Genomic DNA, 26,299 nt, shown 5'->3' with positions numbered 1-26,299 from the left:
AAAGAGATAATATGCCATTTAGAGAAAAACTGGGAATGGTAACAGAGGGGAAAATGTATGTGTGTATATATTTAATCTGATAAACTGAAATACATATACACTGACCCTTAAACAATGCAGTCAAAAATCCACGTATAACTTTTGACTGCCCCAAACTTAACTACTAACAGCCTACTGTTGATAGGAAACCTTACCAATAACATAAACAGTTGATGAACACATATTTTGTGTGTTATGCGTATTACATGCTGTATTCTTACAAGAAAATAAGCCAGAGAAAATAAAATGTTCTTAAGAAAATCATAAGAAAATACATTTACAGTACTGTACTGTATTTACTGAAAAAATCCACTTATAAGTGGATCTGCACAGTTCAAACCTATGTCGCCCATGTCAAGACACACACACACACACACACACACACACACACACAGATTAAATGCAAAAATGGTGTTGGAACAGAAGTATTTTCAGGAAAGGGAAAACCCTTCCTCAGTACAGGTATATTGCCAGATCCCAACAACAAACATAACTTCTTTTTTTTTTGTTGATTGCACCTCATTTTCAGTGGCAATGGTTGTTCTATGCAAATATACTTAGGAAACTGTGTCAAGAAAAAGTCTGATAACATCTGTCTGAAAACGTTCAGAGCATTCAACACTTGAATCCATGTGGAACAGAGCAAGTGTAAATGTCTCTGAGTTACACTGAAACCGTACGGAGACTGCCAAGTTTGACATGGCAGGCAGAATGTGAGGGAGACACAGTCTGGAATATTCTTTCCCTAAGGATGAATGCTGCATAAAAAGACCTTTGAGGGAAATGTGTTTGTTAGCCATGCACTGGTGTTTGTGTTTTGGACTTTTTATTTTATGCTCAAACCCTGCAAAGTTTGCTCCTTCTCTGAATTGAGGAAGAGGGCTGAATGCAGTCAAAATAATATTAACAGAGAAGTTGGAGCTGCATGGTGATTGTCCTAATAGTCTTCCAAAATGCACCACCTCTGTTATTACTAGGTTTTTAAATTGTATGGTGCACATAAGTAAGCCTTTCTCATGGAAGAGAATACATTTTGGAAAAGAGCGGGACCTGGATATATATCCAAGTATATTCATTGCCAGCTGGGTGACTTTTGACCAGATGAACATGGAAAGATATTATGCTTTTTAAACTTAAAACCTCTCTGGAGCTTCCTAATGAGATAACCAATAGACCTGTTTTACAAGAAGTGAAAAAAAAAGAAGATATCCAAGAAGAAGAAAAATGATGTAGGTTAGAAACTCATTTTATAACAAAGGAAGAGCATCAGAGAAGGAATAAATGAGGTAAAATAAAATCTTTTATTTTTCTAATCCTCAATTCATCTAAAAGATGTTTGTTTACAGTGATACCAGCAACAGAGTATTGCCTGATTATCACAACAAGCTAAATGACACAAAAGACAGCTCTGTAATAAAGGACACGGTGATGGAATAGGGAACACTCTCTTGTAAATTACCTGAACTGTACGTAAAGTGGCCTCGTATTGTTTGTGATGCATTAAGATTAGTGTAAACATAGATTGCAAATTCTAGAGAAACCACTAAACATTTTAACAGAAATATGACTGAGGTGCTGAGAGGAGATAAAATCAATCATGTAAAATGCTCAGTTAAAATCAGAGAAGGTAAGGAAGAACAAAAGAGAAGCAAAGGACATATACACTAATCAGATTGCTACAAACATGATAAGTATTAAATTACTTAAAAAACCCTTTGCTTAATTAAATTAGTGGATTTATTTTTTAATGTTCATTATTTATTTTTGAGAGAGAGATAGAGTGTGAGCAGTGGAGGGCAGAGAGACAGAGAGAGAGAGAGAGAGAGAGAGAGAGAGAGAGAGAGAGAGAATCAGAAGCAGGCTCCAGGCTCTGAGCCGTCAGCACAGATCCCGAGGTGGGGCTTAAACCCACAAACCGTGAGATCATTACCTGAGCCAAATGAGCCAAAGCTGGACACTCAGCTGCTCAATCAACTGAGCCACCAAGGTGCCCCTTAAGAAATCCTTTAAATGTGAATACTCCACTACACCAATTAAAGATCATGAACTCAGCTGAAATCAAGAGATGGATGCTTACCTGACTGAGCCATCCAGGCACCCCCAGGTAATTGGAATATTTTTGTAAAGTCTGCTAGTTTTTAGTATGATAAAATTAAAATCAATTACTATAGCAACAAACTGGACACACACTGGAGTTAGAGCAAATATAGGATATCATTTGCTTCACTTTGGTATATTTGGTCTATCCGTAGGCTTAAATGCATGAAATTGAGAGTGTTTCCCTACCATTCACATTTCACAATTCAGAAGTTCAAAATGAATACTGGTTACTGTAGGTTTTATGTTTCAATAAATTCAACACATATCAGTTCAGCCTGAGCTCCAGGCATATAAAAAATATGGTTGCCATAGAAAAAAATGTCTTATTAATATTTTTATTTTGAATTCCAGACAGGCAGCATTTAACTGCAAGAGTGGACTTTGTAATAAATTTATATTATTCACGATACTACTTCTAATGAACACTCTAAATGACTGAATAAAATGTCAGCACATTTAGAAGACATTTTTATCATAAGGAACCCCAAGAACATTTAAAGAAAGTTGCAATGTCCCTTTAGCTCTTGCTAAACCAAAACAAGGAGAGCCTTCTTAACTGCCCATTTTCTTTTTTCCTTACTTAATCTGGCAGCCCCTATACTGAGATGCAACCCTTCTTTCATTCATTCATTTAACAGACACTAGACGTCTACCTCTCCCTAGGAAATTTTGATACAGAAAGTAACACATGTTGGAGGAAACCTCTGTCCCACACTTTAAAATCCCGGCACAGGAAGCAGAAGGTATGTTTTCCAACCAGAAGAAAAGTGATGTGAACAGCTGGAGAGCTACTCCTCACAAAGCCAGTGTCCCGCCCCAGGCGGTTACGGTGCATACATCATGCGGCTTCACACCTCTGTGCTTCTGCCCAACGGCTCCGTCACGTGGAAGGCCTTTGTCAATTTCTGGATCACATCATATCCACCTGGTAGGCACAGTCATTGCTTAAGACTGCGTTCAAGCTCACTTCATTTTATTAAGTCCTCACTGAATATTCCCTAATCTCAGTCCAACTGGCAAGTCTATTATTTGGGTTATTGTTTTTGTCTGGATAGTAAGGGCATGGAATATGTCCTTGACTAGTCAAATAAACTCATGTATTTTTTATTTACACAGATACACACATCGGAAATGTAAAATTCTACTCATCAGCACCCTTTTCTGTGGTCACATTACATAATGCTGAAGAGTAGATGTTCTGGGTTGGACCAGCTTTGTTCAAATTTCAGCTTAATCACTTACTAGTTGTAGAACATGCAACTTATCATTTATTTAACCTCAGTTTTCCCATTTAGAAATTGGGGATAACAGTAGCTATGCTATGAAGTAACTGAAACATTAAATTAAATATGTATAAAGTGCATTGTAAGCATCCAGTATGCATTAGCTATCCAGTAAAGAAATGCACATCCATGGGCAAATTCAGATAAAGGAAAAGATGCCCATGGAGGGTTGTCTGAGAACTCTTTCAGTTGCTGCAGAAAATTAACTCAGCCTGAGAGCAGATGCAGCACTGTTACCTAAATAGGCCACTTTTCGAAAGAACAAAGCCATGGGGCATCAGATTCTTTTCTGGCACCAACACAGCACACCACATTTATGTTTAAGTAAGTAATTAGTGTCTGCGAGGGGCTAGGAAACAGATCCCTTCATACACACATACATACGTGAGTTTAAACTGGTACAAAAATTTTGGGTAATGGTTTGGAGGTATGAGTCAACATCCTTGGAGATTTGCATATGCTTTACCATGAAGGTGCACTTTTAGAAATATATCCTGATAAAATCATCAGTCATGTATGCAAATGCATATGAAATAATATTAGAGCTTCATATGTGTAAAGAAATAAAACTATACACTGTCGAACAATAAGGTTCATATTTAAATTTTCCAACAATAGGGTTATTTTGCTTCCATAAAATATTACAGTCAATAAAATTATACTGTAGAATAATATATAACATAAAGGATGTTCATAAAATCTTATGCTACAGTCATGTTTATTGTAGAAACATGAAGTAGAAAAGAGTTAAAAATTTATCTATATGTCTAGTTCATAAATTTAAGCACGCACACACAAACATGCACACACACACACATCTCAAAGGGGCCTGGGCAGGTCTGTGCCAAAACTACTGCTGACAACGATTACCAGAGGTACTGTCATTATGCTTCTCTCTATTTTTAAAATTTTTGTACAATCAATTTTTATGACCTTTGGGAAGAAAACTATTAACACTTGGAAATTGACATGGGCTTCCTTTCTCTTTGGTAACACTGTTTATGTCAGGATCCTAAATGGTTTTAAAAGGCTCACACCACTTATTCCTCAGTCTTTATTAGTGGTAAGACCCTGGCTTTGCCATGGAGGGAACTGAATCTTTCAGTGGAACTTCCTCTGTAGGAGTCTTTTGTGGAACAGGAATAAAGGATTATGAGGGAGTCCATCTTTTAAGAAGAGTTATCTCTCCTTTTGCAAATATTAGCCTGGCTAGGTGGATGCCAGATGGCTTTTCATAGGTACAAATAAATTAATAATAGCCTGCCTGAGGCCAGGGAGCTGGGAGAAAAGGCCCAGTTTGGAAGAAAGAATGTTGGCTGCTGGCTCCTTTGGGCTGTGCCCTCTAACTCCGGAGTAAATTTGCTAGCCTGTAAATAGTGTAGCCTATAAATACACGTTTTAGTTTATTTTGATGCTCGTACCTATAATCAAAAGTGAATTGCTTTAAAAGAGGTATTTAACTCTGAGTAAAAATTAAAGAGAGTATCAGCATTTTTTCTAGTAGGTACAAAAGGATAACTTTCTACTCTAAAAAGTCTTACATCTATAAAACTCTTCAGGTAAATAAGAGCCAATATAGTCATCTAATGAAGAGATAAAATTTGTCCTTTGAATTGTATGCTATAGTATCTTATCTCTATAGGACAAAAAAGGTCACTGCACAAAATAATGCCATAGCAGATTTTTATTAAAGACTACACAGTCAATTATAGCAATTATATAAAATATAAATGATAGATATACATTAACTATCATTTATTGCTTATCTACTGTGTCAGATGCTTTATATGATATCCATTCATCCATCCTACAGTGCATATTGAATATCTACTGAGGAGATGCCATTAACAATACAGAAATGACTTCTGCTCTCATAAACAGATTGATGAAGGGGAGAGGCACTAAACAATAATCACCATTAATCAATTTCCATTGTGGTCAAAACCATAAAGAATAAATCAACTTATAAGGTAAGACTTTTGCTGAAGAAGTGATATTAAAACTGTGAGCTACAAGATGTCAGGTGAGTGGTGATGAGGGACAGAGAGACATTCCCAGTAAAGAATATGGCATGCAGCACACTGAACGTCAGGTATTGTTTCCATTTTACTTCGAAGCTTGAAGATTGGAAGTTTAAGTAAACACCTAGGTCCCATAATGGGCAAATGTTAAGAGCCCAAATTTGGACCTAGATCTACCTGACATCAAAATCCATCTTTTGAAATTATTTATAATAACTTGATAGCTTGATTTGATCTGAAAAATGATTCCCTCAATTCTTATTCTCAGTTTATTCACTCAGTTGCTGCTCAAGTACTATTTTTTGTAATTTATGAGGTTTTGCTTTTCCTCTCTTGAGTTATCATTTACTGCTTATGTGAAAATTAGGATAATTGCAATGCTTTAATAATATTTACGTTAATTAACCCAAAAAAACACATCTCTGGAAGTCAATTTAGGGTAATTACATCATCAGAAACAGTAAGTATTTCAAAAGATTTAAATAGGTCCTAAATTTTACAGCCCATTTTCAACAACCAGGCAGATATATTCCCTATTTTATTGAGATATGTAAGGCAAACAGTCTTAAGTGGAAAATACAAGAGTTTTTTACAGATACAATTTTTCAGTCCAAAGTTTCATCATACTGGTTATTGATAAAATATTAAAATGTGACTAAAAAGTTTATTTCAATATACTGTATCAGAGAAAGACTCCAAGAAAACACAATCAATGCTTATTAATAAATGTAGCCTCAGATTATATATTTTTGGTTATACTTTCACTTCGTATATTCATCTTCATAAGATTTACTAAAACTAGCTAATACCAATAAAATCACTTTCTCAGTCGTTGTCCAAGAATTTCTCCCAGAATACAAAGAGGCAGGTGTACTCTTTGGAAAATTAGTAGAGAATGTATAAGATTTTTATGAGAATTCATCCTCACCACCCTGGTACATGACTCTTTTGTTTAGTGCAATAATATATTCCTAGGGTGTCAATCTATACTTTTGGCTGCTTTCCATTGTTAGAGTATAATACTATAAAATATAAATTTTGACAAAAATAAAGTCCTGGAACTTGACTGCTAACATTATACTTTTACAGAAAAATACTCTTTTAGGTAATAGAAATCCTGGCTTTGGGCCCAATTCTGCATTGATTCTGCACTGAGACTTGCTGATACTTTTAGAATCATTCACTGAGAATTGGATCTGCAAAGAAAAAGATTAAACTCTATTCATATACAAAGTCTGTTCTTTGATTATAGTGTTCAGTTTTTCAAGCACGTCAAGAAACAGCATTATTGTTTCTAATATTCCTATTGCCCATTCCTTTCCATTCCTTCCTCTCTATTGTGCTAGCTGAATCTTTGCCTCTCAACCTTTCTAAAGGCAGACCATCTCTGAGTCCAAGTTTTAAGTTATATAAACATGTACACTTTGAAATGCATTCACTAATGCTCACTAACTTACTAATTCCTAGTAAATACACTGAACATCAATCATTTTGGCCTGATTCATTGTTAAACTGTATTCTCTTTTGTCCAATACCCTGGAATCAAGTCCCAGACATATATCTCTATGTTTTTGTAATACTTTTGTTGTATTATCTGCTTTTCCCTGATTTAGACTCTGTATATGTCCTCTTAGACGTACTGACATAGATAACAGTGCCAACCCAGCATGACCCTCCCCTGAGTCATTAGCTCCAAAATATAGGTCCCCTTCTCAGGACCTAAAGCTACAAACAGAATTAACTCCCTAGTCTGAGGTCTGAGTTTCAGTTTGGTGGGGCTCACTTTCCAAGCTTCTAAATTTTAACAGTTCTAACTTGCTCTCTGATTTCCCTTTCCCTGTGATAATACATACTTCCTATATATATCTAGTAGAAAATGTATGCCATGATATCCTAATGTATTTTTTTCAAATTGTTATCTAGTTTACACTTCTGTATACCAAGCTAACAATTCTTTACATTAAATTCTCTGTTAAAATAACTGCTGGAATTCCTGTTTTCTAAGTAGACACTGACTGATATAGAAGTTTCATCAAAACTGGCCCTAGGAAATGGTCCCTCAAAAACGGGATTTGAGAATTGGCCTGCTCATGCATGGGAGCTTGAACACATCTTATGTTGCTTGCCAATGGAAAACGGGATACTAGATAGTTATAGAAAATAGGAATAATCATCTGTGGATAATTTTAATGAGGTGCCTTCTCAAGCAAGTATCTTGGGGACCATGAGGCTTCTGCACTGAAACTTATCAATAATGTTGACTAAAAAAAGGGGGCTTGGGATTAATGTCAGGCTGGTAACTGTCTAACAACTGATTCTGAAAAAAAACTCTTGTCTGTAGTCATGGCCAATCTTGGATGAAAATATCCCCACCATGGTCACTATCAAGCTATAAATGTGGTGTCACTGAACATGGAGCTGGGAAGAGACACACACATCATCTTCTGCTAAGCTGGTATAAGCCACTCCAATCCATGTGACATGGGATGGATTTTTCTGACTGCACTGGAATTCTTACAAAAACAATCATCTGTAAACTAAATTCTGTAAATTCTTAGGCCAAATTATGATCACAGAACTAAAGAGCTTCTATAGCAGACTTTTAAGAATCTCTTTTTCAACCAGTCTACACAGATATTCCTGTTCCAAGCCTCAGGGTCCCACATTTTCCCAGTGATAATCCTCATTTTTTTTTTCCTTAGGGGAAAGAACACTTTTACACACTGCTTCTTAAATCACGTTTCTAGGAACAGTTGCATCTGTATCACCAGAAAACTTGTTAGAAATGTAAATTACTGAGTCCCACTCTAGGCCTACTGAATGAGAAACTCTGGGGATGGGCTCAGCAATTTGTTTAAAAAGCCATTCAGGAAATTCTGATTCATGCTCAAGTTTCAAAACCACTGCTTAAATTCTACACTGAGCAACTCACAACTTTATTTCCTAGACTGGGGGGTGGGGAGGGGAGGGGGAAACTTTAGCATCAGTGAAACTATGTTTTAAAAAAGTTATGTTTAGCTCTTCCATCTAAAAACTCACATATACATTTCATATATTATAGGCAAATGCAATCTTTAGTGAGGGTTATCATTCTCCCTTTTATTTTATAAAAAATATATGTAATAGAATTTATTTATTTATATACTTTCCATATCAAGTCAGTATGTATTTAGGAGATATCTTGTATGTACTCACTCAAGTCCTAGGCACCAAGGGACAGAATAAGAATAAATATATCCTCCCTGAGAAAGACATCAAAATGACATTCCATTTATCATTTGTGGTAATTAAGATAAATCTTCTTTAGCTTTACTCTAGCAAGCTCCATTGATTAAAGATCTCACAATCTTATTAAGGAAATGAGGCTTATAAAGTAGAAATAATTAGTTATTAGCACAAAATAATTTCTAGTCAAGTGACATCTTGTATAGTATAAATCATGAATGCTTCATTTGTTAGAACAGAGGAATTATTGTGAGTTAAAAGAACAGGAAGGCTTCATTGGAAACACGAAATGAGGCTTTACTGATGAGCAAAATTTTGTTAGATAGAAAGGACAGCATGGAGGGTTTATCGATGGAAGATCATATAAGTACAATGGCAAGAATATAGAAATGAGCACATGGGCAAGGCAACAAGATAGGTATTTAGAGCAGTTGGAGAAATAGTTTAATTAAATGTGTTTAGCTATATTAAACATTAACATAATTAAGGCATATTTATATTAGCAATTTAACCTCTTTTAACACTGTATAGCCCAGAACTCATAGAGGATTTGAAAATGTGACCTGAAATGAATGGACATATGCTAATTTACCCGAGGCTAGTGAAGGACAGTAAAGTCTATCCAGGAAAATGGAACAAGAAGAGAAACTATGGGGGTCATTGTGAAGAAATGTACCATTTGATTCTTGATTTGACCAAGAAGAAGTATATCTAAACCACGTGAATAGCTTTAGGAGAGAAGAAAACAGTGTGGCAAAATCATATACTGCTGGGGTCAGATAAAATGAATCAATGTATCATCATCCCATACTTTTTTTGTCATTTGTCCATCAAAGACTGGGGTGGCCTTCCCTGCTCAGTTTTCTCCCTTACCTACCATATTGGTCCTTTTGAATTTTATGTTGCAGGCTGAAAGGAGAAGGTGGTCATAAAAGACAAGACCTGGGAAGCTTTGGACGGGGGAAAAATCTCGGGAATGGTGGATATAAGCCATGAGGTATAAGGGATTTAAATGAAAAAGAAAAGAGAGAAAGCTAAGTATGGCCATGGCCTATGTAGACTACTCACCATATGGGAAAAATATAAAGAATAGTTGAGTTATTTCATAGTTGCTTACACTTACCGGTCTGTGTATTCTTTGCTCTGAGACTGAACCACATGACCCAGGATAATCAGTCTAGTTATAGTGCGCGTCACGTTTATGCTGTGATAGCTGCTACCAAAGAAACGCGTATCACGAGTTAGGGGCGTCTGGTGGCTCAGCTGGTTGCAAGTCCAACTGCTGGTTTCGGCTCACGTCGTGATCCTGCGGTTTGTGAGTTGGAGCCCCGTGTCGGGCTCCAGGCTGGCAGTGCTGAGCCAGCCCTCTGGGTTCTCGCTCATTCCCTCTCTCTGCCGCTGCTGCACTCACACATGTGTGCTCCCTCGCTTTCTCTCAAAATGAATAAATGAACTTAAAAAAAAGTACATCAGGAGTTAAAAGACTAAGCTCTGCTCCTCCTCAGCTCCTTCACACCTCTAACGTCTGAAGCATCCTCACTCTCCATCGCTTCCAAAGCGCAGCCCACTGCTTTCCCACCCTCTCAGCCCTAGAACGGTCTCGATGCTGAGAAGGGAGATGGAATGCTGATGGGCAGAAATGTCCCAGGACCAGTTTAGACAAATCCAGGACAGTCTCTAGATAAGCACCCGATAAGAAGTCATGTCGTCCTGACAAGGACTCTGAGATAAATCACAGTAACTTCAATCACCACATATAATACTATTATTTTTGTAGAAAGTACATTTGTGGTTCTTTGGGAGGAGGAAAAAAATGTCTTTATGGAATCATCCATAAATCACCAGTTTTCTGAGGAAATAATTACAGTAACAACAGCAACAATAACTAATGTTTATACTATGTGCCAAGAGCTACTCTAAGTGCTTTGCAGGTTTTACATGTAAAATAATCCTCATGAGAAGGATTCTAATATTATCATCACTAACCCCAGCTAGCGAATGACATGGTAGAATTTGCCATCAGGCCATCTACTGCAGATTCCTTGTTCTAAATATCAAAATATATTTTAACTGATGAATGATATATCTGGAAAGATTCCTCACAAAATAGCTGCAAGACAGTCATCCAGAAAAGATGTTCATTATCTTCTACTCAAAAGTTTTTATTTTTTCACTTAAAAAAATTTTTTTGAGGGAGAGATAGAGTATGAGTATAGGAGGGGCAGAGAGGGAGACAGAATTTGAAGCAGGCTACAGGCTCTGAGCTGTCAGCACAGAGCCAGACGTGGAGCTTGAACCCATGAACTGTGAGATCATGACCCGAGCCGAAGTCACCTGACTGAGCCACCCAGGCGCCCAAAGGTTTTAAGAACAGAAAATATTTAGGGGCGCCTGGGTGGCTTAGTCGGTTAAGCGTCCGACTTTCGCTTAGGTCATGATCTCACGGTTCGTGGGTTCGAGCCCCACGTCGGGCTCTGTGCTGACTGCCAGCTCAGAGCCTGGAGCCTGTTTCAGTCTGTGACTCCCTCTCTCTCTGACCCTCCCCTGCTCAAGCTGTGTCTCTCTCTCTCTCTCTCCTAGAAATAAATAAAAAAAACATTTAAAAAAAAAAAGAACAGAAAATATTTTTAGTTCCCTTGATAAGTATACCGTAGTATTTGCAACACTGTTACAAATGAAGTCTCATTTTATATATCAAATCCAGTGACCCCCCCCCAGGGAAGATTTTATCCCCTGGGGACATTTAGTGACATGGGGAGACATGGTTGACTTAAAATCTAGAGTTGCTGTTGGCACGTAATGGGTTGAGGCCAAGGATGCTACTAACCATCTACAAAGCACTGGACAAACCCCACAAAAAAGAATTATCCAGAGTGAAATGTGACTAGTGTTGAGGTTGTGAATGCATGATGTAATCTAGGACTGTTCTCTTTGCTTTACTATTAAAATAAGAGAATTAACTTCAGTAAGTACTTACTGATGTCTCTTCCACCTTCTACCTCTGGGTTATCACATGCCTTCAGGACTCCATTTATCAAATTACATCTTGAATCCTGACATTCATCACTAAACTTTAGGTCAAGCCCTCATTTCCGCCTCCACTCTTGCCCCTCCTACACCCCACTGCTAGCAGTACACCTTCTCTGAAGCCTGTAGAAGACCAGGACCCACTGCTACGTCTCCTCCTGTGGTTTCCCTTATAATACAAAATCAGACCCAACCTGCAAACGAAGACCCGCAACATGCCACAGTGCTCGGCCGCCGCCTATGCTCAGCTCTTATTACCCCAAATGCTTTTGCACTTTTTTCTGGGCACCTGACTTTCTATATGCCAAGCTCATCCCCATCTCAGAGCTCAGACCCTGCATTTCCTCTGACTAGAATGTTCTTTCTCTTGAATCTGACATAGCTTTTCTTCTTAATTTTTTAGGATCAAGATCAAACGAAAGCTTCTCTAAGAGGCCTTATCCCTGACCCATGATTGATTTTCCTCTAAGTATTTATCATTTTCTAAAATGATCTTCTGTCTTTATGTCTCAATGTTCCATATTAATTACAAAATTGTAAGCCTCATGAGGAAGGAACTTTGTCTTACAAAGTCTCTTGCATTCCTCATGCCTAGAACAATGCCTGGCATGTAGTAGTTGATTAATAAATATTTGTGGAAGAATGAGCGCATTACTGAAAGAACAAACAAAATCCAAAGGCTAGGGGTTTGCTTAATTCTATGGGTTCAACACGGTGACTGCTGCATCTACTCTCCAGCCTAGGCATATAGTCACTTTCTCGTCAAAGAAGTAGAGGATAAGATGAAGCTCAAAGAACAGGAACGAGTTATCCAGGTGGAGAGTTAAGAAAAGAGCTTTCAGGATAAATAAACTATGAAACACTGAGCTCAGGGTTAAGAGGGAGCTGAGCTACTGCAGGAGCAGCATGGCTGTTGCGGAGACAGGCACAGAAGACCCAGGCTTGAGGCTGGAGCGCAGAAAGGCGCATCACAAGGGCCTCACAGATGCTAAGAATGTGGACATTATCAGGAGTGACTGCAGGGCGGAGGAGGGGCTTTACATCGGGAGGCAACGCTATCATATTACTTGGTGATCAAAGGATGGAGCCTGAAGTAATCAAGGCTGCAACCAAACCACATTTGCATAAGCAGTGAGATCATCATTTGGGTAAAAAGAGAGTTGGTGATGAATCGAGGGTTCCTGCTAATGTCTATAATCCAACATTCAGGACTGATTGTAATTTTGACATTCACTGGGTGAATGACAAAATGACTCAGTGCCAATCAAACCCTGAATCAAATGACACTCTTCTGCAATATATTAAACCTTTCACAAATGGCAGAAGACATGTTTTTTGACTAGTGAAATCACTTCAGTTGTGAACCCTTTCAGAATTTTCCATTTTTAATAAATTGATTTAATTTTTCTCTTCTATTCATGTGCCGATCTGCTAAATTATGGTTCACAAAAACGTGAAGTGGTCAGATTCAATCAGACCATTCATACCAGCCAGGGCTCTCAGTAATTACATTTATCTGAGATAATTTTAATTTGCCTTCCATTTACATAATGAAATCACTTTGTCTCACTCTACCAAGAGCTCAGGAGGAATATTTTAAAATATCAATACTGTGTTTGTTTCATTTGTTTAACAGTATTTATATATATTCTACTTTGGGCAGGGTGATCTTGCTATAGCCACATTAAGCAGAAAGATCATTATTGTTTGCAAACCACAAATCTAAACAGTAATCTGAATGTCAATGAAAAAATAATCCAAATAATTGAGGACCCAGTGTGATTTTTGGGGAGGAATGCATAATCAGACTGGATCACCTTCACAGAAATATTAATAAATAATTTTATTTTAATTTATAATATATAAACCAAAATTGGTGAAACATTATTTATGTGTGAGTATATTTTTTAAAATGGCTTATACTGAGTCCAGGACTTCCTGTAGCTGTAATTGTCTTGTAATTAGAAAATGAATCTTTCTTATTTTTGTATTCTCTGTATCTAGCACAGAGCTGGAGTCAGAGCAAATGCAAAATATATTTTTGTTTAGTGGAATAGAGTAGAAATAATTGTCTTTTCCAACCCCCTGCAAATCATTCGGTTGTTAAATTTGACCCATTGGGCAATTTATTTAAATGTCCATGAAATTTCATATTGAAAACTGACTCCACAGTAATTATGTTCTCACTCTAGTCGGCAACATTTGGTACTTTCAAAATCAAGCTTACAGTCATTCCCCCCTTTCACAGGTATGCTACTCAGTTGTTCTTATCACATGGACATTTGTGATTCCTCAAAGATTAGCTTTTGTAAAAACACAAATGCTTTGTTTGTACATAAATAACTTATATTCACATCTTGTTACACCTATCAATTTTACAGACATTGAATTATGAACAACTTAAGGCATATCATTATTAATACTAAAATACGTGAAACTAAGAGGGGAGTTTGTTTTGTATTAATGAAGCCCTTATAAAAACTATTGTTCTATTATCAAATTCATAAAGTGGAAATGTAAATATCATTCTCCAAAAATTCACAAACTTGAATATATGGTAACATCCGGGTTTTAATACCTCATAAAAAACTTTTGCTAAAACTATAGATTTAACAAAGTTTTAAGCTCTGAAAAAATTTAGATTTTAAATTAAGCAGATGTAAGAAATAAATCAGACTGAAAGAGAACAAAATAAAACTCAGCAAAATGCTTATTTTCATTAATTTCCCTCTATAATTAATTGAATATTACTTATTCGAAGCTGTATTTAAATAATAATATCATGGGATTATTAACAAGATAATAGCCATGATACCTACTTAAGACTTATTGATTATATGATAATATGTAGAAGATAAAATTATATAATGCAATATATTATGATTTAGGACTGATGATGCTTTTCATAAGAGATTTATAAAAATAATGAACTGTCAAGTCTGATTTTTCTCAGCAACCGAAGTATATGGGCAACATAATTCAATTACACAAAAAGACACATAAGGTAGATGTACATCTCATGAATGCAGTAAACCAACAAAACTTTAGAAACATCCTGTTTGGTAGCAAAATGTTAGAACTATGGGAATATTCCTATTGTAATTTTTAAACTTTTGTTTAAAAACAGAGAAGGATCCAATAATTAGAACAGTTGAATAAACATTATATTTTAATTTAAAAGCCAAAACCAAATCAAATAATCTGAATTAAGAAAAAAAATATAGAAAATCTGGTTTTAAACAAATCTAGGTTTAAGTCCATGCAGACACTTTTTGGACTAACACTGTCTATCCTTCAGCCTTTTTAGTTTCAGCTTTCTAATTGTAAAATCTGGATAATAATCTTGGCTTCACAGGCATATTATATTGAAGACACATTATTGAAGCTTTAACATATAATGGACTCTTAATTAGTGGTAGCTAGTAATATAATAACGAGGAACAAAAGAACAACTGTGACTATATATGTATACAAATGCATAAAAATATACACATGTATGTGAAATGATTATTTTCATTCAAATATATGCCATTTGAGTTCTTTGTTTTGTTTCAAAGTTTATTTATTTATTTTGAGAGAGGAGAGATCTCATGAGCGGAGGAGGGGCAGAGAGAGAGAAGGAGAAAGAGAGTCCCAAGCCAGCCCCGCCCTGCCAGCACAGAGCCTGAAGCAGAGCTCGAACTCACAAACCGTAAGATCAGGACCTAAGCTGAAATCAAGAGCTGGACACTTAACTGACGGAGCCACCCAGGTGCCCCTATGCCATCTGAGTTTTAATTACTAACAGATTACTCCCTTAAAAGGTTTTAAACCAGAAGTCTATAACTAAAATGTAAGTTACGGGGCTCTCTTTCAATATGAAGCATTCCTTAGATCTATATACACTATTAACTCTGTCCACTTACAGTTTCAGTCTGCCATCTTCCTATACTAGGCAAATCGTAGGCCACAGAAAGTTTAGCTTATATTTCTACTGTATGTACTTCTCATTTTTAATCAGTCTGTGAGCCTGTTTACTGCACATTATGTGCGCATGTATGTTAACTAACATGACATTCCATGTTCAACTAGCAATGCTTCTATTCTTAATACACAGAGTGAAGCCAAATTAGATTCAGGCTAATTTCATTCAGACACAACTCCCTCCAGCATCTGGCTTCCTCAGGCTCCTTACTTAGGGTCCACAGAGTGAGCATTCTGGAGGGGAAACTCAGAGAACCTGCACATAAGCCCTCTGTTTGGGTAGGGCAGGCAGGAGCATCTCAGTGACCTCACCCAGAGGGAGCATCAGGACACCTTCAATATTCTTGGGATCAAATCTGAGTATAGCCCTTAAAATGATAAAGTAAATTCTAACAATGGCCCAAGGAGATATTTTTTTTCCTTACTCTACTAAAAAACATCAGTTTCATTGAGAGCAACATTTTCACCAAAAGCAGAGAGACAGCAAGTATGCCATTATTCAAGAAAACTAACCAAATATATTTAAGCTGGTAACATTTCGAAATTTAACTGTTTTTTTTTTTAAATTTTAAATGTTTTATTTTTTTAAAATTTATTTCTGAGAGAGAGAGAGAGAGGCAGCATGAGCAGGGAAGGGTCAGAGAGAGAGGGAGACAAAGAATCCGAAGCAGGCTCCAGGCTCTGAGCTGTAAGCACAGAACCCAATGTGGGGCCCGAACCCACAAACCATGAGATCATGACCAGAGCTGAAGTAGGACACAAAACTGACTGAGCCACCCAAGCGCCCTGAAATTTAACTGATTTTTAATGCTCTTTTGAATGGCTCCTCTCCTCTTATGAACCTACCACAAGTAAAATTAAATCTTAAATTGAGCCTTAATATCAAAGAGGGCTTGAAATTATAAAACACAAAAATTTGGTTTTAGACCTACAAAATGGGCCTTAAAAACCATATCAGCTAATATTTAAGAAATCCACTTTAATAGCTTAAAATTATGCTTTTATTGGGAGAAACATTTCTGAAACCCACAATGGCAAGGGCACCCAGAATAAGTGTTTTCACAGAGAATATGAAACATCAGGGAAGGATAAATTGGGTTCAGAAGAGTCAGACTTATTTCTTTTTTCCCTCTTCTCTGGGCAAAGTCCTGATGAGTGGATGTGAGAAAAAAAGAGCCTGTTGGTGCATTTTAGAGGCAGTGGAGCTATCTAAAAATAGAAGTCTGAAGTCTCAGTGGAAGGGTGGAGTAGCAGACAAACAGGAACAGCCGCCACACATGGCCAGGCAGAAGGGGCACATGCCAGTCTCCTCACTTCTACGGGTCCACAGAACATCAAGAGCGAGCCTGGGAATATCTCCCATGACTCTGCAGGATACATCTATATATATATCCACTTGATATATAGGAGTTCTATACACACACATATCTGAACTTTATACTGTTGTCTATATAACATGTACATAGAGGTATAGATAATATCTCTCTATATACAGGTTATATATCTACCTAGGTAGTATCTATTTACATTTCCTTCCTTTCTTCCTTCTTTCAATCTCTCCCTCTTTCCCTCCCTTTCTTTATTCCTTTCCTTTCCCAAGTCTCTAAACACTTTAAAAAGTTATATAAACCTGTGGTGTAAATAATAAATAATTACTGATAATACTCATAAATAATTAACTGTCATGTGTGCGTGTGTGTGCATGTGTGCGTGTGTGTGCATGTGTGCGTGTGTGTGTCCGGTTCTGTGGGTACGTGAGTATGTTCATGTGTGTGCTTTCTAGAATACACAAAGAACTTTGTTTAGTGCTTTGTTCAATTTCTGTGGCATACTTTAGTTAGTGAGAGCACAGCCGCTGGTCATTTACAACTTCCTGTAATCATTCGTTTTTGGACACACTTTTGAAGAGTAGAAGAGAAGCAGAGCATGTCACCCCAAAATACCGCTTTGGGGCACAAAAATATTTTGAGCTGTTTATTTGGAGAGAGTACAAACGTAGGAGAAGCTCTTTTATAACAATGAAGGTGGGTCCAATTCAGGAAGAGAACAACTACCAGAGAAAATTTTGTAACCTAAGTTAAAAACTGAACCTAAGTTCGATTATCTGCATAACCGAACAAGCCCCCACCCCTACCTCAGAAACCGCAAACCCCATCCTTTTTCTTAGCTCAGGATGGTACATATCATCAGTAGTCTCAATTCTCTAGATATCTTTGGAGTCTTATATCTTTATGGGACTCCTATATAAACAAATATGCATAATTAAAGTTGTTTCTTTTCTCCTGCTAATTTGTCTGGTATTAGAGGTGGGAGGGTGTCTTAGCCAAGAACCTAGAAGAATTAGAGTGAACGTTATTTTTTCTCCCCAACACTTTCTTTACAAACTTCCATGACGCATACAGGAATTAGAAACCCTAAATTCTCTATTATTTAAATAATAAAATGACATTAGGAAGGAAATTTTTTCCTAGCCAAACACACACACACACACACACACACCTGGGGAAGGGAAGGAGGGAGAGAGGAGAAAAGAGAGTGGGGGGGGAACTGAGAATTGTGGGCGGAAGGGAGAGAGGAAAGAAGGAAGGAAGGAAAGGAGTCTCAAATTCAAATAGCTCACAGTGAGGTAAACAATTTTATTTACATTCTATCTGTGGAATACTGAATTGTATTTCAGACATTTTGGTCCCTCAGAAAACACCGAGTAAAAAAACCAAAAACAAAACCCAAAACAAAACAAACAAACAAACAAAAACACTGAGCCTGCATTACTGGGATGTCCCTTATTTGCTAATGCTGTTTACCCTACACTGTCCTTAAACACGACCTCTATGAAACAGCAAATAGGATTCTCCACTTAAAAGGTCTGTGTCCATCCTGTGTGTTCACTTAGCCTTTCAGGCTGATACACCAGGGCCTGCGCACTTGCCGTCAGGGTGAAGATGTTCGTAACCCACTGTATCCTCTGGTGGTGTACTCAGGAGTCCACGGTGCTGAACAGGAAATCAATTTTCATACTTCAAGTCCTAGAATTTATTAGTGGTATTGTTGAAGAAGGTGGTTATGAAATTTTCATTTAATCCTAATCAGCATCCTTTAAAGAATACAACCACACATAAATTATAATGGATGAAAACCAAACAGCAACTGTGAAAAAAAATATGCTGCTTCTCCATTCACTTTGACAAACAGATGTAGAAGCTGATGGTTCATCTCCTTAGGGCTGTTTATTTGTTTGTTTCCCACTCCTTTATCTGTCTTCTTCCTCGCTGACCAATGGATTTTTATAGCATACTGGACTCCTATTTAATGGTTCAATAAATATAATACACGTGTGTTTTTGTTGCATAATGAAGGGATCCAGTAAGTAAAATAACTTTTTTGAAGTTAATATACTCACAGGCACCCAAAAAAACTCAAATATCTCACATTTCCACTAATACTATTAATAAAAAACTACATTGTAAATTCTGTTAACTTGTAATCTAGTCCCCAAATGAGCTTTAGCCCACTGATTGAATCTCCTGGTAACACATGCACCTTTTAAAAGAGTAAAAACTTTCAGATATAAGATGAATAAGGTCTGAGGACTGAAAGTATAAGATGATGATTATAATTAATAACAATATATAACTGATAAGAGAGTAGAAATGCTAACTCTAAGAAGGTAGAACTTACATGCTCTCACACAAGTAAGTATGAAAAGTGATGAATGTGATAGTTAATTCACAGGGGAATCTTTTTATGATGTATTCACATATCAAATTATCACACTGAATACCTTACAATTTTATTTGCCAATTATATCTCAATAAAACTGTTTAAAAGTTTTAAAAAGATTAGATAACGGGCAAAATATTCAACTCAGATTTTAAATTTTCGGCAAAACAAAGTTATTAAAATTACTGGTGTTCCATAGAACTTCTCAAAGCCTTACATAAAAACTTGAAATCATCACATCATGATTTTCAAACTTAATATATTTAGTTTCTCCAAGATAATTTTGTGAATTTTCAGTTATCAAACCTTTCTCGGCATGGCTGTTAATTGCTTTGTTTAAATACAAAGAAAAGGTTATAAATTCATGATGTGGAGATACCGTACAGACGTTGGCCAGAATAAACCAGGTAACAATGATACCACAATAGAAAATTTATTGAAAACATCTTTGAAACAAATCTTTTTGTCACTAGATACATGTCCCAACTGAATCTAACATTTTCTTTCATTCTAGCTGCAAGTGTTTAGGTAGAGATGACAATCACTTTGCGAGGCTCTTATGTTAATTAGAAACACTACACGAAGTATGTGTTCCTGAGTGTTCAATAAATGTCTGCTGTCTTTATTTCAGTGCCTCATTTCTTCCCCAGGCACCTTCTTGTCACATTCATTTCCAAAGAGGAGAATAACCATGTTAGGGACTGGTACCACTGGTGTCCCCATCATAAGAATGATGTGAAGGTCAAAGGTAAAGACAACGGAAGCGAAAGTGTTCTAAACTACAGGTTTGTGTGCACACATCGGCGCAGATGTCTGAAAGACGTGAGCAGAGAGATTATTGCTGCCGCCAGAGTAAGAAGCCAGAGAAGGCATCAGCTGGGCCAGGTGGTAGCACAGGCAAGGCGAGGCTACAGAAGATTTTAGCTTTTGGTTCAGAAACTGGATCTCCTTGGTACTCCTGAGATTTCCAAGACAGTAGGAGAACTCACAGTAAACAAAAGAATAAGATGCTGACGTAGGAATCAGGTTGCCTAATTACTTACATTTATAATTAGAATTAAAAAGAACAAAGGATTCCCAGCATTTCTATCTTCTTGATACCCAAGTGTTATAAAACACTATAAAGAATCCGAAACACTAAAATATATTGGAAGACCTCACAATGGCTTGTGTTATCAAGGTCAAGCTTTTAAATTATTTGTGCAGATATCCACTCTGTTTTGGCTTTTCCACTTTCAGCCTCCAAATTAGGAAAATACTTTACTGTCTTTCTCAATACTGATTATCCTCAATAACGAAGAAACTCCAAGGAGTGGTTTATGTAGCGAACGAAATGACAAAAAGATAAGACACACAAAGACAGACAGACACAACTCCGGCCGGATGGAGAAAAATCTCCCCGAGCCTTCCTGCGGTTTAATTCTATACCCCGGTAGCTGGACACATACCAAAATCTAAGAAACGCATTCTTCTAGCCAAACACATTCCAAGGACGGGGGGAACAAAGGGAAACAGTGACCACAGCATATCTACTAAGAAGCCTGCCCAGAACTCCAGCCTCCTCCCTATTTTCAAGGAAGGCACGTTCCCTCGTTTGCGAGCGGACCGTTAACCTTGGATATTGTGTGCAGCCCCCCTGGCAGAACATCCCGTGTGCAGGCATGCTCCGCCCAACCGTTCTTTCTTGTGGTCACTGTTGGGCTCCTACAGGTTTACCTTTAAGAATCATAGTAAATGCCACTCAGTTTGTGTGTGCATGTGTGTGTATGTACGTGGTTTGTTTTCTGGGAAAAGAAACTAGCAGAGGAGTGAAAAAGAGAGAAATGGAAGAAAACCAGCTTGGGTAGCAAACACATGTCCTAATGACCCACAGGCTCATATCTGTAATGTCACTTAACTCTGGAATTAGAGACTATGTCGTAATTTATACTCTATTCTAACGCAGGGAACTATAGCTCAAAATTGGCATTTCTCTCTCATTAAGAAATTATTTTTCCATGTCTATTTAGAAATACTGTTTCCACATGCATTTTTCTTTCTTGTTCATAGGATTTTATAACTTTTCCTTTTATTCCATACTCAATCCTTTCTTCATTATAGTCAAATAACATTTTCTTCACATTCAAATTCTTTCTTCCTATGCCTATTTCTTTGTTCTCATTTTCGCCTACTTTCAATTCCAGGTATCTTCTTAATTTTACCTTGTTTCTGCGTCTTCTACCTTATTTCACAACCTGGATTATATTATTGCCATCACCAAGTTAGTGATTTCATTTAACTCTTTTTTTTAAACAATTATGTAAATGAACTCTACCTTTGTCTACTAATACCTTCAACAGTCAGAATGTACAGAACAGCTGACTTGGCCTCCCCCAAAACCCTAGGAGAGTTATCAAGATGCCAGCATTCTCCTTGGCATTCCTAGAGGCAGCAACTATTACCCTTGTCTATCCCTGAAAGTGAAAACGTTATGGACCCAGGAAGATAACTCTCGCTCCCAGAACGTTTATCCTTACAGGAGCTGAAAAAGCAAATACTCCTCTTAGATTACACCAAATATACATTTTACTCACCAAATATACATTTTACTCATAGGAAAAAAAACATTTGATAACTATATATAAATATATATATATGTATTATTACATTGCTTTAAATGATCCCTAAGGGTCTGAGAATTTAACTGGATTCCCTGAAGTTATGAAATTATATCAGGAAGCACCTTAATAAGATATTTTGCTCTTTGGAAGAGTAAAGACATTGGATAATTTTCCTTTGTTACTACACACATCCATACATCCATTTAAGGAGTGCCAACACAGAACACCACTTGTAATTGCCCTCTTTACGAAACTGTCTACTCATCAAATTTTAAGTAAAGAAATGGGTTAATTATTCAGGAATATTGAACCCTTCCTGAATCCTAAAATGAATAGTGCCTTAAAGCATGATTTCTCTATTTTGTGTGACAGAGATTGTCCAAATTAAGAGGGTTTTTGAGAGTAATTTGGAAACGCTATGGGGAACCACTATTATGCTTTTCTCATATTCCTACTTCCACTTATAAAGTTGGTCCCAGATCGAGGAAACTTCCATAACTTTTCCAGAGAAACATCTCTTTCCCTTGCTGCGATCCTCTCAGAGAACAGGTCAACTATGCCTACAGCTTCTCCACCTGTACTCAGGTGGGTAAATTCAATTCAGGCTTGTCTTGGGAGGCCGACTGTAGCCGCTTTCCTGGCTTTTTCAGAGCCATTCCTTCAACGTACTTCAGGTACAGACAGAACTGGGTTGAATCCCAATTCAAAGACTACTTAACTGTTAGAAACTGAGTTGTTTGTTTAAGTCTTCTGAGGGGTGCCTGGGTGGCTCCGTCGGCTCCTCAGTTGAGTGTCCAACTTCTGCTCAGGTCATGATCTCAGGGTTAGTAAGTTCAAGCCCCGTGTTGGGCTCTGTGCTGACAGCTCAGAGCCTGCAGCCTGCTTCTGATTCTGGGTCTCTTTCTCTTTCTGCCCCTCTCCCCTGCCTGCACCTGTGCTCTCGCACTCTGTCTCCCTCTCTTTCAAAAAAAAAAAAAATAATAAGTCCACTGTGCCCTGGTTTCTAAATTTTAAGTTAGGATGAGTGAATTGTAACAACTGTTTGAAAATAACAGGTAACAAGTGTAAAGTGCCTAGAATAACACCTTATAAAAATATAGATTGATAATTTGATAAGAGAGCTGATTAGGTTGTGAATAAAAATTAGTCTTCTTATTGGCTTGTGATAATTTACCACGTTCATCATTTACCATATTTGTTAGGACTTGAGTAGTCAGGGAAAAAGAGTTATAAACAGAAATTTACTCAGAAAAAGAAAATAAAATTTCCAAACTATGAAATAAATCCCAGCTCCAAATGAAATCTCCAACTATTAAAGATGGAAATAGTCAAACTCTAAAGCGAAATTACAGACTTTACATATCGAAGACAAAATTATTGTGGAAAAGTACTTGCGATGTTCCATATTAACTCATAGGCAAAACCCTTCAGCATTCCGTTTGGAAAAAAATATTCTAGCAAACAGACATTACATATTTTTCTAGTACCAAACCAGTACAAACGTCTATACAGCTTGTAGAAAATATGTACGAAGGGGCACCTGGGTGACTCAGTCGGTTAAGTGTCCGACTTCGGCTCAGGTCATGGTCTCACAGTTCGTGGGTTCGAGCCCCGCGTCGGGCTCTGTGCTGACTGCCAGCTCGGAGCCTGGAGCCTGTTTCAGTCTGTGACTCCCTCTCTCTCTGACCCTCCCCTGCTCACGCTGTCTCTCTCTCTCTCTCTCTCAGAAATAAATTTTAGAGAAAAAAAGAAAAGAAAATATGTACGAAAAATGAATCAACTTTTCAGAATTCTGCTTTAACAGGTTATAATTTCTTCTATTAATAATAGGGTACATGAGCTAAATATACCCATGATGAACAGTGTTGCCTTTGAAACAGTTTCTGAAAGTGATTGTCGTTTCTATTAGAAAAAGGAAATCATTATATTTTCACCAGCTATTTGTCTGGGACAACCGAAAGCTTCAGTTGAGTGAGTTACTCGTTCCTCAAGCAAAACGCTTGCAGGTGGGCTCAGAAAGGGCCCCCGCGCCGCTCAGGCTCACCTGGAGTTCCCGGCGACCTTGGGCGGCAGCCCGCGCATTTCCTGAAGGCCGGGCCTCCAGGGAGAAGCAGCCTGCCCGTTCCAGAGCCTTCCAGAAAGACGGTCACGTCCAGCGCGTGCGCCTGTGAGCCCTGCAGCCGGGCTGAGGCCTCGCTCAGCTAGTCTCGCGATGTTGGAGGAGGGGCCTGCGGAGCACGTGACTGCCACGTGACTTCCGGCCGCCGACGCCCGCGCGGCCATCCCAGGCTCCTCCCACTCGGCCCCCGTCGGAACTCCTTCGGGGTCGGCTTCAGGGAGGCAGCCTCGGGCGGAGGGCGTTGTTGACGCCGCCGAACGAACTTGACGCTTCAGCCCGAGACGGCCTGTGCGTGGACTTCCCCCTCGGCNCGCCCCCCACCGGAGGCGCCTGCCTCTCCCGGTGAGAAGGTGAGAACCGGGAAGAAGGGAGGCTCCCAGGGTCGCAGGCGAACGCACTTGCCTGTATTTGGCATCACAGGCACGTTAAGTGGGTGTGGCTTTGTCGTCGCGCTCGGAACGGAGAGGCTGGGCGCCCGCGGCCTTAGCGCAGGTGACGGGCCAGGCGGTCCCCGAGCCGCGCGCCGCCCTGGCCACCCGGGCAGGTGCCGGCTGCACCACCGCCACCCCTGGGCCCCTTGAAGGCTGCCCTCTGCGCTGGCGGCAGGTGGCACAGCGGGCTTGCAGGCGGGCGTTTAGATGGAAGCTTAGATCACTGATTCGGGGAGTTCGTTTTTTTTTTTCTAATATAACCTTTACTGTGTTACTTTTTCCCTATACGTGCTCATTTAGTTGCGTCCTACAAATTCTGTAGTGTATTTTAATTTCCAGTGAGAACTATTTCATAATTTTCTGAATGCGCATCCAGTTGCTCACAAAGTCTGTTTCGAAAGCCCTTTCCTTCATTAGATTACGTTGTAGAAAACCAGGCGAGCTGTGTAAGCGCGGCTCTCTTTCTGGAAACTCTGTTTCATTGATCTATTCTTTATTCTTATGCTGGTACCACATATTCTTCTTTATATTTATGGTAGGCTTGAAATCTGATAATGTAGCCCTCTACCATTTTTTGTTTCTAAAGTAAAAAGTTATTTAGAATATTCTAGGTTGTTTGCATTTCCTTATAAATTTTAAATGCAGTTTATCGATTCTTAGCTGGAGGAGGAAGAGGACAAGGAGAAAGTAAAAGGCACCAAACATTCCCTAAGATTTTATTGAATTTACAAAGCGATTTAGAGAAAATAGACATCTAATGCTGAGTCTTCTAATCCACAGATATGTCTCTTTTTCTATATTTACATCTTTCTTAATTTCTTACATCAATATTTTTTTTTTACTTTTCTACATATAGACTTCTATGATTTTTGTTAATTTTTTAGGTAAGTGTTTTTATGCTGCTGATGTGGTTGTGAATCATTTTTCTTAAATTTCATTTTGTAAAACTTGGCCACTGACAAAGGCTCTCTCCTTGACCAAATGCTATTCTGAACTTTTCAAGTAGGCCTTCACTTTTAGACTTCTGTGTTCATGTCGACATTGTTCAATTTCAGCAGGAATCCTGCTAAGTTAGTTTAGCTCGAATCCTCCCTCCTCCCTTTTTTTTCTTTTAATTTTATTTTTAGGAGAGAGAGAGAGAGAGAGAGAGAGCGCGTGAGCAGGGGAGGGTCAGAGAGAGAGGGAGTCACAGACTGAAACAGGCTCCAGGCTCTGAGCTGGCAGTCAGCACAGAGCCCGACGCGGGGCTCGAACCCACGAACCGCGAGATCATGACCCTAGCGAAAGTCGGACGCTTAACCGACTAAGCCACCCAGGCGCCCCTCCTCCCTCCTTCCTATATGATCTCCCGTGGTATCTGCTCAAGTTCCTCCTCCTCCCCCACCCCCAGGTGATGTCTGATCTCCCAGCTTGCCTTCTACAAACATCCCGTGAGGCCAGGTTCACCAAAATCCCCCCTTAGTAATTTTCCATCCACTGACCCCCACCCCTCTCCCTGGCTATAAATTCCCACTTGCCTGCGCTGTATACAGAGCTGAGTCCATTCTGCCCCACTGCAGAGCACTATTGCAATGATCCCTCACCTGTAGCATGGCCTCCCTTGACTAAAGTCTTTCTTAATAGTGCTTTAGCAAGTGTCACAGAATAGCTTTTTCTTTAACAGTTAGAATACATACTGCTAGTATGTAGAAAATATAATTGATTTATATGTATTTTCTTAATAATCTGTGACCTTGCTGAATTCACTTATTCAATCTTTTCATTGTCAACA

At 38.3% G+C, this 26,299-nt stretch overlaps 2 long non-coding RNA genes across 2 annotated transcripts in view; one reads left to right on the top strand and one right to left on the bottom strand.

Annotated features, from left to right (window-relative positions):
- LOC144221373 (uncharacterized) overlaps positions 1-24,073 on the bottom strand; it is an 84,690-nt gene extending 60,617 nt beyond the window's left edge. The window contains exon 1 of the long non-coding RNA XR_013332052.1: positions 24,023-24,073. This is a non-coding gene — a long non-coding RNA (uncharacterized LOC144221373). The remainder of the gene's footprint in view (positions 1-24,022) is intronic.
- A 333-nt stretch (positions 24,074-24,406) lies between these two features.
- The window catches only part of LOC144221372 (uncharacterized), a 103,347-nt gene continuing 101,454 nt past the window's right edge, over positions 24,407-26,299 (top strand). Inside the window, exon 1 of the long non-coding RNA XR_013332051.1 lies at positions 24,407-24,447. This is a non-coding gene — a long non-coding RNA (uncharacterized LOC144221372). The remainder of the gene's footprint in view (positions 24,448-26,299) is intronic.

This window comes from Crocuta crocuta, unplaced genomic scaffold (assembly GCF_008692635.1).
Source record: "Crocuta crocuta isolate KB4526 unplaced genomic scaffold, BGI_CrCroc_1.0 scaffold20, whole genome shotgun sequence".
NCBI lineage: Eukaryota > Metazoa > Chordata > Mammalia > Carnivora > Hyaenidae > Crocuta > Crocuta crocuta.
Note: the sequence above shows the minus strand (reverse complement) of the source record. Positions and strands in the feature narration are given on the sequence as shown.